General features: G+C 44.3%; 1 protein-coding gene across 4 annotated transcripts in view; it reads left to right on the forward strand.

Annotated features, from left to right (window-relative positions):
- Nucleotides 1–227: 227 nt before the first annotated feature.
- Nucleotides 228–19897, forward strand: part of PAK6 (p21 (RAC1) activated kinase 6) — a 53454-nt gene continuing 33784 nt past the window's right edge. For 2 of the 4 annotated variants that reach the window (XM_035111015.2, XM_035111025.2), the window contains exons 1-2: nt 228–351; nt 14687–14748. The gene's annotated coding sequence lies outside the window, so the exon portion shown is untranslated. Of the gene's footprint in view, nt 352–14432; nt 14585–14686; nt 14749–19897 lie in introns of those variants that run through there. The other 2 variants (XM_035111034.2, XM_060273350.1) reach the window with 1 other exon arrangement.

The raw sequence follows: 19897 nt of genomic DNA on the forward strand, positions 1-19897 counted from the left end.
ATTCTTTCCGAAGAGTATAAGGAGGAGGCTTCCTTGTGAGTTCTGCTTTTTCAACACCTGCCTGGGCAAAGGGGGGCGTTTGGCATTTTCATATCTGCTCCATCGCTGCAGCTGGCAGAAGGAGAGTGTTGGTGAGGAAGCAGCTGCGAGGAGGATGTATTTCTGAGCATGTGTAACGCTGAACCAGAATCTTTCTGAAGCTCAAGAGATGGAATTGTGGGGAATTTTTGCCTGAAGCGAGGGATGTTTCCCTCCTCCTGAGACAAGCAGCAGCCTGCAGTCAGAGATGGGCAGGGACTAAGCTGAATCTTCTGAAGACAGAAGCACACAGGGCAGGAGCCGATCTTCAAGGTAAGACCCCATTTTCACTTCTAGTAAAGGAGCAGGGTCCGGGTCAACTTCCCCTTCATGTAACAAGAGTATTTATGTAGAAGTGTGGGGAGTTTTTTTGGTGGGGTGTGCCTGGGGAAAGTGGAAGCTGTCATGTTCCAGACCTGTCTGCGCTATTAGCTGCCGCTCCCTTCTCAGACTTAACAATTTAAATCAGCCAATGGGAGCCATCTTTTCAAACCTAAAACCACCAACAAGTAGAGGGAAGACTTTTAACCCTAGAAAGGCTGCCTTTAGCTTTAGCCAAACCACAGCAGACAGGAGCTGGTTGGTTTACATCCATTATCCAAAGGGTCAGGGACTTTACTGAAGAATACTAAAAACAGATAAGAATTGTTGAGCCTGAAATTCTGTAAGCTGAGCACGCCACCATAGGAGATCGAGGTGTTTGTGTGTGTTGGGGGAGGGAACGGGGCTCTGCTTTTATTTATTTATTTATTTATTTATTTAAAAGCTACGGTAATAATTTTAAGCTGCTAATGGGTCCCTTTTATGTACTTAAAATGTGGGCTGAAAATGGCCCCTCCAGAGTCCTTGAGAACTGGATAGCTCCTGTTCTTTTGCAGTTTGATTCCATATAATAGGAACAAGAGATTAGGAAACTCCAACAGTACCAAACTAGTAGCCTAAACAAGCTGCTCTCTCTAGATTATTCAAGCTTACTGACAGCCATTATTTTGAGTTTAAGGGGTATAACCAATGTTGGTTTTTAATATCGGATTTTTTTGAATGCTCTGCATATACGTGTCTGGGCAGAGGGAAGGGAAGGGAAGGCGCCCCCCCCCCCCAAAAAAACCCTGAAATTAATCAGAACATCTTCAAACGATTTTTTTTTTAAAAGAGTAAAATAGTGGGAATGGTTTCTAGAGCAATAGCCATGGTAGCTTGTTGCAGTGAAGTTAATAACGGACCCTGTGGCACCTTAAAGGCTAACAAATGTTATTATAGTGTAAGCTTTTGTGGACAAACTCTGGTCCATGAACGCTTATGCTGTAATAACATGTGTTAATCTTTGAGATGCCACAAGACTCTTGTTGATTCTTTTTTATAAAAAAACAACAACCTGGGAATATGTTCCAGATTAATTCTTATTCCTGCATCGTTCTTCCATTAAACTTCTGTTTCTGCTAATATATTCAGAACAGACATGCTCACTGGTCTGGGCAGAACAGATTCTAGATATGTTCCGTGCTGTTTCCCTCCCTCACTTTCATTTGCTTGATCTGTGCACATACTTTCAAGATGCCTGCGCTTAGAAATGCTTTCCATTTCTCTCTCTGACTAGTCTGTCAACTGCGTGTGCTCTCGTAAGCAAAATCTACTTAGATGTAGGGAAACTGGTCTGCTCAGTGCAGGTGCAGAGACACACAGTGGAAATGTCCGGAATAATTTATATCCTGCCTTGTGTTCTGCCAGAGAGAGATCCTTCATCCATCTATTTAGGTTCTGTTCTCTGTGAATCTTTGGCTATGGTGACAGGCCACTGTACGTACTTGGTGGGCACAATACTTACCTCTCTGTTTTGGGATTGGGATTGCCCTGCTTTGCTGGTTCATATGCAATATCTGAAAAGTCTGATAGTTTTAGTATTGGGAAGCTTTCCCCAACCTGGGGCCTTTTTATTGTGCATTCATGATGATGTACTGTAGGGTCAGGTCAGGCGCCTTTTCCCCTGCAAAGGTTTCAGGGCAGACAGACTGCTTTACTTTCAAACAGCGCATGTACCTTCCCGCTGAAAGCCTGTAACTTTTTATACTGCAACTAGCCGGCCCTGCCACGCGTTTCTGTGGCTTAGTCTGTGAAATGGATCCTTCAGAGTCCCCCTTCATTTAGTTGTAATGTTTTATGTGTTGCTGTGGCCATCCATGGGAGTTGTCCCCCCCCCCCCAGGGTCAGGATTCCTCATGAGTCAGCCGGGGGTGGGGAAAGGAGGGGGCGGGATACTTCATGGGTCAGAATGGGGGGGGTTTCACAGGGGTGAGCCGGGTGATGAGGGGAGGAGGGGGATGGATAGCTGATGGATCAGGACACCCTTGGAACAGTCATAGGGATGAGCCGGGGAGGGGGGGGAGGAGGCGAGATACCTCATGCCTTGGGACACCCTGGGGGGACTCCCAGGGGTGGCCACAGCAACACATAAAACATTGTGGCAGTTATACCAGATTGGGGGTGGGGTGACATCATGATTTGGCCCTGCCCTCGGAGACGCAGCTTCTGGCTTCTTTTCCCCAGCATGCACTTTTGGCTGTTTGATGCGTTCTGGAACAGGATTTTTTTGGGTTTTGCCTGGCAGAGGTGTGATGTCTGTCTTAGCAAACTTTATAAGATCCTTCGGACATTCACATGGGATGTTGTGTCAAAATTTCACCTCAATCGGTCAAGCGGTTTTGGTGAAAAGTGGAGACACACCCACATGCCCTTTTTACATTTATATAATAATAATACTAATAATTTTATTATTTATACCCCGCCCATCTGGCTGGGTTTCCCCAGCCACTCTGGGTGGCTTCCAACCGAATATTAAAACAGTACAGCATTAAACATTAAAAACTTCCCTAAACAGGGCTGCCTTCAGTTGTCTTCTAAAAGTAAAATAGTTACTTATTGCCTTGACATCTGCTGGGAGGGCGTTCCACAGGACGGGTGCCACTACAGTATATATATACAGTACCCTGTTTCTCCAAAAATAAGACGTAGCCATAAAATAAGATGTAGCAGGATTTTTAAGCATTCAAGGAATATAAGCCATACCCCGAAAATAAGACATATTGCTAGGCACAGCAGCAATGCCAGCCGCGGCAGGAGGAGGAGGGAAAAAATAAGACATCCCCTGAAAATAAGCCATAGTGTGTTTTTTTGAGGAAAAATAAATATAAGATGGTGTCTTATTTCCGGAGAAAGACGGTACAGTGGAACCTCGGTTTATGAACACCTCGGTTTATGAATTTTCGGTTTATGAACGCCGCGGACCCATCTGGAACGGATTAATTCATTTTCCATTACTTTCAATGGGAAAGTTTGCTTCAGTTTATGAATGCTTCAGTTTATGAACAGACTTCCGGAACCAATTACACCCATGCTTCAGTTTATGAACGCTTCAGTTTAAGTACTCCGTGGACCCGTCTGGAACGGATTAATCCACTTTCCATTACTTTCAATGGGAAAGTTTGCTTCAGTTTATGAACGCTTCAGTTTATTAACAGACTTCCGGAACCAATTGTGTTCATAAACCGAGGTACCACTGTATATAGATGTTCCAGGTTTCTTGTATCTTGCTTTATAGCTCAAGAGTGCTGCTTCAGATGGCAATAATGCAATCACATTGGCAGGGACCAATTTAGGGGAACAAGACCAGTTTGGGTGCACTGGGCGCAGAGCCTAAGGGCTGCTGCAGGGGGCGCCACAACTATGATGTGGAATGGAAGGCAAGAGGTGGAGAGGGGGCACTGAATTTTGGCGTTGCACAGGGCGCCAATGAAATTTGAGACCCCAGGGTCCTCCACTGACACCGGGGAAGCATCTGTTGGCATCCCTCTGTCTTGGGAGACAATGGGGGGATTATTGGGTTGTCTTTGTTTTTAATTTATTTTATTGATTGAATTTATATACCACCCAGTGCTGGATTTAAGTATAAGCTAAAAAAATTAAAGGAAAAAACCCCTGGATGTACATTTCTGAAATATAAGATAAAAAAACAAATAAAATAAAACCTACATACAGCAACAGTGGCAAATGGCTTTAGATACCAATTAGGTCCATAAATTACTATATAGCATATAATCAACATAAAAAACAGCAGCAATTTGTCGTTGACAAAGGACAGCTGGACATATAAAAGGCCCCATTACCTTCAGTAGCTTAGAGCCTCATCAAACCCAAATCCGGCCCTGATACCGCCCTGTACCTGCAGGTCTCAGGACAGTTCACAGAAAAGATCACAATATATAAAATCAAAATAAGAACAACAACCCAATAACACCCCCCTCCCCAAAAAGCCACATTTTAAAAGGGCATAGGATGCCAATCAGGTCAACCAAAGGCCTGGTTAAAAAGGAACATTTTTGTCTGGCACCTAAAGATGTATAATGAAGGTGCCAGGCGAACTTCCCTGTGGAGTGCATTCCATAGATGGGCAGCCACTGCAGAGAAGGCTCATTCTCGTGTTGCCACCCTCCAGAGCTCTCAAAGAGGGGGCACATGATGGAGGGCCTTGGAAGATGATCTCAGGGTCCAGGTAGGTTCATATGGAAAGAGGCAGTCCTTGAGGTATTGCGGTCCTGAGCTGTATGTATTTTATATTGTGATTTTATGTTGTGAATTGCCCTGTGATCAACGGGTATAGGGCAGTATACAAAAGGAAGGAAGGAAGGAAGGAAGGAAGGGAGGAAGGGGTGGGGAGGCCCTTCAGGTGCTGTTGGACTCCAATTCCCATCAGCCTGAACAGTGTGGTCAATGGTCAGGGGTGATGGGACTTCAGTAGCACCTGGAGTGTGAACAGCACAATGGAGAACAGGGCTGTGTAGAAGCGGGAATGTTGAAAGCTGGAGCTTTAATGCATGGAAGAAAAAGGTAGCATCTGTTGAAATTTCTATTTTGTTTATAACCATTCGAGGTAGAGGAGCCCTCTGCGTCCTTCTTTGCAACTTGGCTGCCTCACTACAAAGGTCACAGTTCTTTATTCCAGCCATTCCCATTCTTTCTCCTTTGGTTCACTTTGTGGGGCATTTTTGCTATCTAGGGAGAGCAGGATAATTAAGAGGAACGGCGTTAATGTTCCTTGGGGATGCAAGAGCTCGACAAGCCAGAACCACGTGCTCTTAATTAATATTGATTGCTGCTCTCTGTTAAAGATACCAGTGAAATCCAGGGAAATAGAGCGCAGGTTATTAAAGGCCATTTGTATCTGTGAGTAATTGTTAGCAACACCTCTTGAACCAGTCACAAATAAGACCTCTCAAGGGGATGTGTGAGAGACGGTTGCATAGATGTAGCAAGCAGTGTGAGAGGTGGATAGGGTGTGTGTGTGTGGATTACTTGGTGGAAGAACCAGAGAGTGAACTCTCATGGCACTAAGTTCAAATACAGTTCAAAGTGGAAGTGGCTGAATTTTGCGAAGACATTTCAGCTGGTCTCTGCTGATCTCCTTTCATTTCCTACTGAACCATTCAGTTTGCAGGCAGGGCTGTCACTGATGCCGCAGCGCTGTCATTATCAAACTGAAGAATCAGGATAATAAGCAGGTGTCCAGGTAGATATTAAAGTAATTCCAAAGGTCTTTCTAGGACAATCTGCTGATTCCCAGTGTTGTGTTCTATCTCGGTTGGATTGGAAAGTCTGAGAATGGATATGGGTTTAGGGCGTGCTCCCTAACTCTGACACTCTTGCTAGGATAGCACTAAACAGGCCAGTCATTGGATTCTAATCTCTAGCCCTCCTTTTAATGCAGGAACAAGGAAATGGTGGTCCTTCTGATGTTGCTGAACTATATCCTGCAACATTCCTCCTGGCCCTTGGCTGTGCTGGCTGGGGCTGGTGTGAATTGGAGAGGTCCAGGAACATTGGAGGGTTCCCTGTCTCTACAGTGGTACCTCAGGTTAAGAACGTAATTCGTTCTGGAGGTCCGTTATTAACCTGAAACTGTTCTTAACCTGAGGTACCACTTTAACTCATGGGGCCTCCCACTGCCGCCACGCTGCTGCTGCACAATTTCTGTTCTCATCCTGAGGCAAAGTTCTTAACCCGAGGTACTATTCCTGGGTTAGCGGAGTCTGTAACCTAAAGCGTCTGTAACCCGAGGTACCACTGTATTTTAAACAATATTCAGTCATGCAGTAAGACCAAGTAGGATTTCTTGTTGAAGTTGCCCCCTGAGAATAGTGCCAATTTCCTCCCTCTGCCACTATCATTTAAATGTAGCAGTCTTGATTTTGAAATAATAATAATAATAATAATAAATATACTGTTATTCATCTGAAGACCACAGGGCAGTTTACAACCTAAAAATACAAAATGAAAACACAAAATACATACAGTAACATAATTTTAAAAAACCACCAATAAAACCCCACAATTATTTGTTTCGTTCATTTTATAGCTGTTTATCCCTTGGTCTATTTCAGTAAAATCAAAAGCACCAAGAGAGGATGTTAATACTCTACTCCCTCCCCTGTTCCTCTGCCAGCCTCTTTGCTTACATTCCTCTTGCAGTAATGAGCAGGATTCTAGGTTGCTGTGGTTGTTTGTTGTGAGAAGAAAGTACCTGTAGGTGGGGCAGAATAATCTCTGTAGTCTATCTGGAGGACATGCTCTGGGATGTCTCACCTGTAGCCTTCCAGATGTTGTTGGACTCTTAACTTCCATCATTCCTCAGCACTGCCTATGTTGGCTAGAGCTGATGGGCACAGGTTCGCCACCCCTGGTTTAAAGTGCCAGGGATAATCTCTGTGGATGAAGATTTGGCAACCTTAAATCAAAGCAGGCATCTTCTAGGGATGTAGATCTAGAACAAAGCATCCTGAAAGAAAGTCTTGCTTTGCTGAGAACCAGTTCAGACATTAGGTAAATTGGGAAAGTGTGTGTCTTGTAGTTCTGTGGCAATTTGTGGAGAGATCATGATCTCTCCCTTGGTGAGATTTGTGAGCTCTGCTTTGTTGCTTCTCTTATATCTAAACTGGCTATTAAGAAGGTGGTTGTTTTTCACCACAGAACGCCAATAGCAGGGCACAACTGATGGCAGAAGGCTAGGGTTAGCTGACTGTTCCTTCCTTGTGCCACCCAAGTGCCCACTGGCTGTTACTAAACTTGATGGCGTTTGCTAAAAGGCAGCCAACAACCAGAGGATTCCATTGATATCATGGAACTAAGAAGGCACAGAACTTGAAACTGTACCTTTAGCATAGTTTCAAAGATTACTTGTGGATTCCCAGTTCCACTTCTTATATCTGCTAGAAGCTAGTAGTTGTACCACCTGCCCTCCCTCTGCACATCCTCACATTTACATACCCTCTAACATTTTTCTGATGAAAATAGGGATGAGGAGGAGGAGGAGGAGGAGGAGGAGGAGGAGGAGGAGGAGGAGAAGAAGAAGAAGAAGAAGAAGAAGAAGAAGAAGAAGAAGAAGAAGAAGAAGAAGAAGAAGAAGAAGAAGAAGAAGAAGAATTTTACTATTTATACCCTGCCCATCTGACTAGTTTGCCCCAGCCACCTTGATCAACATTTGATGGGAATTATCTCCATTTAAGTATTGGTTTTTGAATTGACATGAAGGGATGATAAAATTGTCCATAGTGAATCGTCCTTCCAGATGTCAACCAGTGATGGAAATGCACGTCCCAAATTTTAAGCTTCGTTCGGAATCCTGCGAGACCCTGTTCATTAAGGCTGGCTTTTGAAGCCCGAGAGTCTGAATCCACATGTTGGGGAGAGAAGCGCTCACATTTTCTGAGATTTTAAATTTGCAGCTTAATTGCAATTTTAATGGGATAGTTTTATGGGTTTTTTTAATTCCATTTTATTTTTACTCACCCCGAGCCTTTGGGAATTAGTGATCATCAACTAAATATTTTGAGCAATTTTATTCCTTGAGGCTGCTATGGTGATTTTATTAAGGTTGAATTAGAGGCAGAGGCCTCTGTGCTTTTATAAGTTAATAATGGCAGCTTGATTACTGTAGGCTCAGTAAGATTCCCCCAAAGATTCTGCCTCATTAAGTAGCATCTGTGTTGTCTTATTGACAGTCTTCTAGTATTCATTATGTCCTGTGAATGCTTTAAAAGAGACAGGTTCTTGCTTTAATTGCCCTCTCTTTTCAATTCAGAAAGTACAAATTCCATGTAATTTAATCTGTGCCCCACACTAAATTACAGCGTATAGTGTTCTGAATTAAGGTTGCTATTCACCGATAGTCATACTTAGGGCAGGCTTAAGTACATTGATTTCAGTAGGTCTACTCTAAATATGGCTTAGGTACATAGCGCCTTAGTAGATTCAATATTACTGCAATCTGTATTCACAGGCTTCCTTAACAATTCTAGATACATAGGGGGGGGGGGGGAAGCTCACATGGGGAAATATGCCCCTTTGTAGCAGATGTAATATTCAAAGGCAAGACAAAGCAAGTTCTTCACCCACGATGCGAACCCAGCTTCCTAAGTTTTTATTTCCAGAGAGTGGTAGGGGATGTTTTATCCCATGTTGATGGCCTTTCAGCTGATTCCCTGATGGTCCGCTGGAATGCAGAGTTAACTAAGGCTATTGAGTGTCTGGCTCCGAAGCGCCCTCTCTGATTGCATGGAGCCCAGAGCTGAGGGCGATGAAACAATTGCTGAGATGGCTAGAGCGCTGGTGGAGAAAAACTCATTCTGAATTGGACCGGACATGGGTTAGACTTGCTCAACGTTGAGCCTACCAAGTGGCGATAGCGATGGTAAAGAGGACCTTCTTCACCGCCTCTATTGCATCTGCAGAAAACAGCAGCAGGAGACTCTTTCAGATTTAACGGAACCACCTGCACCATCAGGGCCTAGTAAGGACTCCAAGATCTCCTGCAACGATTTTGCAAGATGGGCGGGGTATTTAATAATAATAATAATAATAATAATAATAATAATAATAATAATAATATATTATTTATACCCCGCCCATCTGGCTGGGTTTCCCCAGCCACTCTGGGCAGCTTCCAACAGAAAAATGAAATTATTATTATTATTAATGGCATTTTGGTCCTATTTTCATTAAAATAAATCTTAGACAGGGGAACAACACCAAAGCGCAAGTACATCATCATCATTATGCAGTCTTAAAACAAACAAAAACAACATAAATCAAGTCATAATCCAGTTCAGTGAAGGTGAAATCACTTCCCAATAAATCATCCAAAGGCCTGAGTAAATAGAAATGTCTTCAAAATAAGCATAAAACCTATTATGGTCAGCAGCAGCTGCATCTGTGAGGGTTGGCATTGCATAACTGGGATACCCTATGGAGAATGCTCTCACACAAATAGCACACTCTGTAAGTGTGGTGCAGTTAAAAGGGTGTTGCCACCTGATTTTAATGTATATAGGCTGCTATATTGGGAGTAGGGAAGCTAGTAAGTATCATGGTATTAAGCTGCGTAGGACTTTATAAGTCAATGCAAACACTTTGAACTTTATAACATGTAATGAGACGTCATCATGTGAAATACTAGATCAGGGAGCTGTTTTCCATGCCAAGAATGCATGTTAGCTCTCAAACCTGCTTCACCATTCCTGCACAAGTTGCCTGCATTTTAAAGCTCAACACGCACCCCAATTCGTGGGATTTTGTATGAAATTAAATTCTGAAACCCACTCCTAAACATGTTGCTTGGAAATTTAGAGCACCGAGATCAATAGGACTTGCTTCCACATCGTGTGTTTTGAAGATTAGGGTAGTCTAAAATGTAATGATAATAAAGATAACTCAGTCCTGACAACTAACGTCTCATCCAAAAATGATCTGCTTTGCTAAGTTGGCATCTACTGGCGTCTGGAAATACTTCCTTTTGGGACATCACAGAGCCCCACGTCATCATGGCTTCTTGGGGAGGCTCAGCGAGCATTTCCATGCTACGATTGTCTAATGATCAGCTTGACTGGCAACTTAGGGTACCAATATGGACTTGGGTATATGAGCCACCTGGGCATAGGTGCCAACTCCCTGGGGCCCTGGGTGCCCAAGCACCCACAAAGCTCCCCATGAAGGGGCCAGGCACCCACAAATTTTGGTGCCAGGCCCATGCACGCTGCATGTTACCTACGGGCCCAGGCACCCGCTGTAGTGGGGCCAAGTTGGCACTTCTGCACCCAGATATGTTCTCCAGGCACCCCTGACATTGTCGACTTTCAAAGTGAAATCTCAAGCCAATAATAATTGGAAAGAAATTTTCGATACCGGATTTAGTGGGAAATGGATTACACAAGTTAGAACGCTTCTGTGATGGGAGTTGCTCTTTGCTAATCCAACAACCCACATGGCTTATTTATTTTAGCAATATGTTGAAAGAGAGTATAGAATTGGCTTTTGACCAAACTTGGACAATATTATCTACAGAAAACATTGCTCAGATGTTTGGATAGTTACTACTGTAAATCATGGGATAGCTTCTGTTTCAATGCCTTGCCAAAAAAACAGGACACTAAACGCTCTATGTGCAGTCATTTTCTTGCAAGGTTTTCCAGTTTGGTTAGGCCCTTAAGCAATTTTTGTCTTAAGTATTTTGCTCTTCTGTATATTGTCACATTCCTTCAGTGACAACCCTGAACACTAGCATCTCTCACTGGCACCCACGTAAATGAAAGTCAGGTTTCCCCATGTCAGAGATGTGGAATGAGGATGCCTTTTGTTACCCCCCCCCCAAAAAAAACCCCCACAGTCCAGTTTTTAGAGTGATGACAGAACAGTAGTCATTATTTTGATAGTGATCTTTGTGACTATTGCAGTACAGACAATAGATAATAATATGGAAGGCTGCTGTGTAAAAACAATACCAAAGATAGCACAGCCATTCTCCCTACTGTAAATTGACTTCTTGCAGCAATTTTGTGCTTCAAGTGTGCTCCTGGAAGCCTAATTTTTGAGGGTTACTTTCTTCTTTCTTTGGCGATCACTCATAACCGAGTAAGATTGTCTTCCATAAACACGGTTTTAACAATGGGTCAGTGACTGTGGAGGCCAATTCTGGATCCACATGTCCTTCCACAGTGGGGACATGGGTTTCTGGGCGGGAGTTGATCACAGTGTGGATTTGCCAAGCCTGCCTTCCTCTTAATCCAGGCCAGTTTGTTGAGTCCTTTCCATGGCCCAGTTTTATGTGCATAACTACTACAAAGCACCAATTAAAAAATTACACTTGCAGAACTGAATTAGTTTTGCAAATCTGTATTTTTAATAAATGCATAAATAAAATGCAGTGCAACTTGAGCCTCATCCATGGGTGCCTCTAGATAACTTGTTTATTTAGCATTCATCCTGATTGGCTTGCAGAAAGCTTACATGAAGGTTAGATTAACACGGATTTTTTTTAAAGCATCAGTATCACCAGTATCATCAGCCTCTTCCCAGCTCCATAGGGCTCATGCTTCATGTTAGTGTACTAAGGGCCTGGACATTTGTGCACTGAATAGTTTGTACACCGGCTGATGGGCTCAAGTGACTTTCCCAAGGACCCTTGGTAAACAGCAGCATCTGTAAAGAAGCCAAATCCTGTACTTTCCTAAAAACAAGGCCGAAAAGCGTGACTCTCTATTTTCTCAAAAAGCTGGATGGAGTTAACTGAACAGAGTGAATGTGCTGTTCTTGCGAGACCTTAAATCAATAGACAAGATACTATGTGTACCGCAGGGCGTTCTATCTGAGGTCTTTGGACCTAAGAGCTTTCGTGTGCAGTGTCCATTGTTTGTGTTAAGATCCTTGCAAACAAACCAAGCCTCTCTTATTTGCCGATGGCTTTGGATGACATGAACTCTGAACTTTTATCTCTCTTCAGGCGCATTTCCAGTATCTTCCGTGTACTTGGTTTGCTGGGGGCTGAGGGCATTTCTAGGAGCCTACGCAGACTCTCAAGAGACTCTCAAAGCATTTAAACCAGATCGTGTGTTGTGTGGATTTGCAAGGCAAACCCATGCATTAATTAACTATTATTCCTCCTCCTAATATATATTTATATCAACAAGCAAGACTGCTTCTGCTAGGCAATAGCTAGGAAATTCAGGGCTGGTCTCGAAATTTGCAAGCTGGGTGACATGGTGAAGAAATGTCAAGATTCATTAGGGATAGCGAAGGCTCGAAGGCCCTGAGGCTCTGGGGATTGGGAGAGAGAAGAGCTAATGATCTCAGCAAAGTTTTAGTAGGTCAGTCAGCTAAGAAGGTCTGTGCACAGCAGTGCAGGGATTTTGGATCCTGAACTTACCTGCTATGCAGCGGGTGAAGGGTGGGGAAAGAGAGCCAGTGTGGTGTAGTGGTTAAGAGCGATAGACTTGTAATCTGGGGAACCGGGTTCGCGTCTCTGCTCCTCCACATGCAGCTGCTGGGTGACCTTGGGCTAGTCACACTTCTCTGAAGTCTCTCAGCCCCACTCACCTCACAGAGTGTTTGTTGTGGAGGAGGAAGGGAAAGGAGAATGTTGAATGTTAGCCGCTTTGAGACTCCTTCGTGTAGTGATAAAGCGGGATATCAAATCCAAACTCCTCCTCCTCCTCTTCTTCTTTCTTTAGACGGCAATGTGAATGGCTTCAAAGTACAATAAGCCAGCCCTATTGCACTAGGGAGCCCTCCTGCTCATTCTGCTGTGTAGCGGGTCCCCAGACATCTGCCCCCTAGCGCTCCCCAATGGCGCCACCGGCTATGCAACCACATCAGAGAACCCACTCACAACTCTCAGACACTTCCAGGGACAGTCCTGGATTTACAGAAGCCGTCCTGGTTTCTGATTTGATCCCGAAACATCCCGCTTTCCCTTAGGACATCCCTATTTTCATCGGAGAAATGTTGGCGGCGTTATCCAATCCCGAGCCATCTGAAGGCAGTCCTGTATAGGGAAGGGTTTTTGTTTTTGTTTTTTTTAAGATGCTGAATGTTTTATTATGTTTTTATATATGTTGGAGGCCGCCCAGGGTGGCTGGGGCAACCTAGTCAGATGGGGAGGGTATAAATAGTAAATATTATTATTATTATTATTATTATTATTATTATTATTATTATTATTGAATAGACTGTCCCTATTTTCACCAGAGTAATGTTGGAGGGCATGAAATCTCAGCACCTTAGTCAGGGATTCTCAACCTGTCCCTTTGGTTGCAAACCCGGATGTGGACACTGGAGTGGAAAACTCATGCCCTGCAAATCCCAATGTCAGCATTATTCAGTTCGTTAAAATTCAAATCCATGCCTTTGCAGCGCGTTCCTGTGTGCTTGCAGGGCCACTCCCCGAAGTCAAACTCCTCGCTAGGTGGATGGGAGCCCTGCACAAACATGCCAAGTCGGCCTCCGCCCCCTCCTTCTCCACTGTTCCGCTCCCCTTCTGTCATTCTCTCCTAAGTTTCCTTCTGGAGCGTCAGCAAGGAATTCGGCGTGAACTTGAGCTCCTACTTTTGTTCTCAGGTGGCAGCCCTGGCAGAAGGAGCCTTCTTCCTCCTGTTGGGGAGCACACAACCAGGTTTGCTTATTTATGAGACTGACTTCTGATTGCTGCTCTCACATCCTATTTGCTGGCTGCTTACGGAGGACTGGATTTGTCAGTTTCAACTAACATCTTCGCTTTCCAGTTGCTTTGCTGCTGAGGATTAACTCTTCGTACGCAGAGCTGCATTCGAAAAAAGAGATAGAAGGAAAAAAACAACAGAGTGCCAAGGAGGAATATGCTGAGCATTGATGTGCTTGTACGGTGAGGGCGGGGAGCAGTTTGCAAGGCTTCTGCAGCTTCTCCCCCTTCAGGGATTATTCTTGAGTGGGTGGGGGGGAAGAAAACTGAAAGCTGAACTCCTTTGGGAAGGCCTTTACTCCATCTTCACTCCTGTAACCCGGCAACAACCATCCACCAATCAGCTTTGCTCAATGGCAGAAGTAGAGTTTGCTAGCAGTATTTTATTCCTTCTTCCCTTGGAACAGTCCTCACCAGCATCATTCCAGTTGCACCCTGATCTCCTTTCTCACCCTGTCATTTTCAAGACCTGTGGGAGGTGGACCTGCAAGTATATCTGTTAACGCCATTTACAGGGGTGGGGTGGGGATGTGGTGCCTGTCTGGTGGGTGGGGTAGGATTGGGGGTGGGGGCTGACTCTGTAAACTGTCAGAATACGTGGAAGGGAAATTGCATGGATGAAACTGACAAGGAGAGGGGAAGGGGTTAAAAGATGCTCCAAGTGATGCTTCTGAAATCAGACAGCATGCAAGAAACATGCCTGCCTGCTGCCTGTATGTATGCAAGACATAATCATCTGTCTTTTGAGGGCCTTCTGCCTGGGGGTGGGGGTGGGGGACCCCATACCCACCTATTTTAAATTTACTAAGAAATCCCCTACCTATATGCCTTTCATACACTTGCCGTATCTCCTGGAATCGTGCGCAATCCAGATTAAATTTTAAACTCTCAAGGAAAACTGACAAAACGTGGTTGAAACTCTTTTGTATGATTTTAGACGAGATGCCAACCCACATCTCCCACGATCCAAAGGTAATTGCCACATGTTGTGGTGTCTGTGTGTATATAATTACTTGTCCCACATGAGAATTGTCTGGTAACATTTGCTGACTGCCGTGTATTCCTCTTTGCCAGGGTATTAAGGATTTAGTCTGATTTGAGGCCGAACAGAGAAGAGACAGCGGACTGTTCACCTGGTGAGTGAAAACTTCTAAATGTCATGGAGCTGGGAAAGTTGAGCAGGATAAGGAGACAGGCGTTTAAAACGTAGGACCTACCGGTATTTGTGTGGCGAAGTGGTGCTGTGTACCTCTTGTTGTCATGCACATAAGGTAAGGTCTGATGCAAAGGGTCAGAGAGGTGCAATTATTGTGTGTGTGTGTGTTGTTGTTGTTGTTGTTGTTGTTGTTGTTTTGGGGGGGAGGTTGTCCATAGGAGTTGGCCCAAGACATTTTGCTGAATACCAATTGCTGGGAATCGGATGTAGGCAGAGCGCTGTTACACTCATGCCCAGTTTGCAGGTCTCACACAGGCATCTGGTTGGCCACTGTGAGAACAGGATGCTCGCCTAGATCCACCAGCTTCTCCTTATTTCTTATGATAGCATCCTCCATTGCACAGTGCAGGCTAGCATGGGTGGTGCCAGGCATGCCACATGCCACACACAGAGTGATCTTTCCTTCAGCACCTTGCTGCCGCTCTCCACCTCCTAATGGAAAGGCCAGCGATGTGTAAAGCTGGGGAAACAAAAGCTCCACTGTTCAACACATCAACGGCTTCACCAGGCCGCCACTCCCTCCCTGGACTTCAGAGGGCAGTTGAACTATCAAGAGGGCTCCCTCTGCTGATCTTAACACCCAAGAGGGTCTGTTGGGAAGGAAGCAGTCTTTCAGATATTTGGGGCCTATGTCATTTGGGGCTTCATATACCTATGTGAACACTTTGAATTGGGCCTGGAAATGAACTGCTGACCAGTGCAGCTGTTTTAACACAGGGTTATACACGTTCAAAATGGACCCCCAACCAGTAATCTGGCTGCTGCATTTTGGACCAGCTGAAGTGTCTGAGTTGTCTTCCAGGGCAGCCCCATGTATAGCACGTTGCAATAATCCAATCTGGAAGCTATCCAAGCATGGAGTACAGTGGCCAAGTCATCTCTATTCAAAAGGGGGCCATAGTTGGCAAACCAGTTGTTGTTGTTGTTTAGTCGTTTAGTCGTGTCCGACTCTTCGTGACCCCATGGACCATAGCACGCCAGGCACTCCTGTCTTCCACTGCCTCCCGCAGTTTGGTCAAACTCATGTTGGTAGCTTCGAGAATACTGTCCAACCATCTTGTCCTCTGACGTCCCCTTCTCCTAGTGCCCTCAATCTTTCCCAACATCAGGGTCTTTTCCAAGGATTCTTCTCTTCTCATGAGGTGGCCAAAGTATTGGAGCCTCAGCTTCACGATCTGTCCTTCCAGGGAGCACTCAGGGCTGATTTCCTTAAGAATGGATAGGTTTGATCTTCTTGCAGTCCATGGGACTCTCAAGAGTCTCCTCCAGCACCATAATTCAAAAGCATCAATTCTTCGGCGATCAGCCTTCTTTATGGTCCAGCTCTCACTTCCATACATCACTACTGGAAAAACCATAGCTTTAACTATACGGACCTTTGTCGGCAAGGTGATGTCTCTGCTTTTTAAGATGCTGTCTAGGTTTGTCATTGCTTTTCTCCCAAGAAGCAGGCGTCTTTTAATTTCGTGACTGCTGTCACCATCTGCAGTGATCAAGGAGCCCAAGAAGGTAAAATCTCTCACTGCCTCCATTTCTTCCCCTTCTATTTGCCAGGAGGTGATGGGACCAGTGGCCATGATCTTGGTTTTTTTGATGTTGAGCTTCAGACCATATTTTGCGCTCTCCTCTTTTACCCTCATTAAAAGGTTCTTTAATTCCTCCTCGCTTTCTGCCATCAAGGTTGTGTCATCTGCATATCTGAGGTTGTTGATATTTCTTCCGGCAATCTTAATTCCGGCTTGGGATTCATCTAGTCCAGTTCTAGTTCATCTAGTTCATCTAGATTCATCTAGTTCTGGGCATCGCAAACCAGTTAGAGCTGGATATAGACACTCCAAGCCCACCAGAGTCTCCTGTGACAATGTTGGACCCAGGGGTACCCTCCCCCCAAACATTTAGTGAGAGGCATGTACATAATGGCCTCCGCTAAAGGCCATTGTGTTTCAGGCGATTTGCGATGACATGAAAGCTCGCTCTGTTTCATTGATGATAGCTGTTTCACCCATGGAAATTATCACTTGCAGTCATTAAGTGATGAAATTTTATATGCAAATGCTGAATTGGTACACTGTATGTGTAGGAGTTTGGCAATCATTAGCAATGGCTGGTTGTAAAATATAGTGTAAGACATATTGACCAAAAGTTTGTTGGATTACAACATAAGCTCCAGTTCAAGGCTTCTCTGCATTCTTCTTCTCTGTATTGCCCATTCTAACTACATGCAACATGTGAGATCGGTAATTTGTTCTGCCAATAATTAAGAGTAGCCATGGGACTCTCCAGAACTGACCGGAGCAGTTATACTTGCCATCAGCCCTGTGGAACTGAGGGAAACTGTGGAGCTAAAGCTTTGGGGGAAGGACCATGGCTCAGGGGTACAGCACATGGTGTTGCATGCAAAAAGTCGCAGGTTCAAACCCAGGAATGTTCCCTACCTAGGGGTCTTAGTTTACCACAGGCTTAGCATGATTAACAGTGTGATGCAGCAGAAAGAAAGCTAATTCTATTTTAGGCTGCATCAACAGAAGTATAGTGTCCAGATCAATGGAAGTCGTAGTACCCCTCTATTCTGCCTTGGTCAGACCACACCTGGAGTACCGAGTCCAGTTCTGGGCATCACAATTTAAGAAGGATGTTAGAAGAGGGGGTTAGGGATGTCTAGCCTGGAGAACAGGAGGCTGAGAGGTGATATGATAGCCATCTTCAAAATCTGAAGGGCTGTCACATGGAAGATGGAGCAAGCTTGCTTCCTATTGTTCTAGAGGGTAGGCCCTGAACCAAGGGATTCAAATTACAAGAAAGCAGATTCTGACTGAACATTAGCAAGAACTTTCTGATGGTAAAAGCTGCTTGGCAGTTGGAAGGTGGTAGACTCTCCTTCACTGGAAGCTTTAGCAGTGATTTCTGCATTTCTAGGAGTTGAACTGGATGAACCATGGGTTCCATTTCAACTCTGCAATTCTATGATTCCTCCACCACCACCTTTCCAAAGCAAACAGTTATTCCTGAAACTTCCAACACGCCTCTATTCCAAGGCAAACTGAGGTGAGCTTGGGAGAGGTTGCCCATCCCTAGATCACAGCAAGGTCACATTTGAAGAGGTCACTTTCAGAATATCACTCCCATTTGTCCACACCCTAAGATTTTATCTACAGAAACACACAGGCTCACTAAATGGAATTTGCCATTCATATTATTAAGAGCCAATATACCCCCTAGCCACCAGATACCATTCATTTAAAAATGAGAAAAAGAACAAAACAACAATGCAATTTAGGCTTTCATTTATATTTTATTTTTTTACCCTTTCAGCCCTCTTGGTATAATTTTTCACAAGACATTGCACTCTTGCAGTTTCTTTCTTATCTGTCCCCAAATACACCCAGCAATAAAACAAATAGTTTTTCCTTCTCACTCACTCTCTGTCTCCCTCTTAAGCTTGTTTCTAATGGAATGGTAATCTGTGTCCACAAAAGGATTTAGGGCATCCCATCATCAGTTTGCTCTTGGCATTTTAAAGATACCAATGGCACTGCAGAGCTTCATTATTGGGGAGAAAGAAATAAAATGCAACAGCCTAACAAAAAGTGACTGTACAATGTGACGGAGGTGGGTGAGGAATTTCCTCCCAAGTAAGGAAGCAAAAGAAATGTACAGCATCCTGGCTCTTCAATGGAGTAAGGCAGAGATGGGGTACCTGCAATCCTCTGGATCGTAATCTCCAGCCAGCATTGCCATTGGTCGAGGCAATAGGAACTGTAGTTCAGGAACATCTTTGGAGGGACACAAGATCCCCCAGCTCTGGACTGAGGAATTCAGTCATCCCAACTGCCACCACATGTACTTTAGGAACCTCCCTTCGAATGCCAAACCATGGCTTCCACCTTCCCTGTCTCCCCACCTCCCAATCTAAGATTGCAAGGTAAAATCTGATTTACATTATTAATTTACACCCCTTTGGGAAAGGGCCCATCCTTTTTGCTTGTCTGCCAGGTGCTACAAGCACCTGTGTTTAGGTATAAATAATGATAATACAGAATGGTTTCTGTGTGTCTGCAAGGCTGGGCATAGTGTAATATATTGGGTATACAAATACAGGTGTACAGGAGAATTTCCTGCTTTCTGTTTAGCAGCTCTGGCCTGCATAGTAATACAATAACATTCATCAGCATTCTAATGAGATGTTGGTCTTAATAGCTGGGAATCTGGAGCATCTCTATAGCTATGAGGATCAAGGGAAATGTCTGAAATCATTTCTGCTGAATAATTAGCAACCAGAGGAAAGTAATCTCTCCAGTAATGAGTAGATGGGACCTTTTTTCATTTGGCACAAGTCTTAAGTTTTCTTCTGTTTCCCCTCAATATATACCCCACTTAGGAATAAAAGTACACATGACTTAAATGTGACTTTGCATCTAACATGTGAGGTTCTGTGTATTTTTTTTAAGCAAACTGTATTCACTGGGGAGAGCTGGAAATTAATGAGATCAAGGCTGGCACAGAGAGGAAATGTAACCCTTTCTTCCTCTGCAGCAGTCGGGGAAAATCCCAAAGTATGATGCTTGTATTTGCTTTGAGGGCTCCATTGGTGGCAGTGTGGGATTTCCTCCCAAAAACAAATACTAGCTTGAGAGGATAGGTCTGCCTCCAGGTACACAAAAGGGGAGGAAGGGTTAAATTCCCTCTCCGCAGCTGCTGGGATCTGATTAGTTATCAGCTCCCCTCTCTCAGCTGATGCAATTTGCATGCTGACCTGCCCCACCCCACATTGGGGGTGGGGGTGCATTTAACCTCACCTCATGTCTATCTATCTTCTTCCTAATTCTTCACACCTGCTGCCTTCAGAGTGGTGTTAATACTATGCTTGTTCTTCGGCCTGTAACAAAAAAATTAGGACAAAGAACTAAAAGTACTGTATTGCTAAAAGTAATGATCATCATCATCATCAACAACAACAACAGTAGTTACCTCCAGTGCCTTTTTGTAATAGTAGTAAAAAAAATGAAATGCCAGTAGGCTACTCACATCTTGGCCAAATATTCTGTGGGTGCCAGCACAAAATGGCTGCC

This window comes from Zootoca vivipara, chromosome 1 (assembly GCF_963506605.1).
Source record: "Zootoca vivipara chromosome 1, rZooViv1.1, whole genome shotgun sequence".
Lineage (NCBI taxonomy): Eukaryota > Metazoa > Chordata > Lepidosauria > Squamata > Lacertidae > Zootoca > Zootoca vivipara.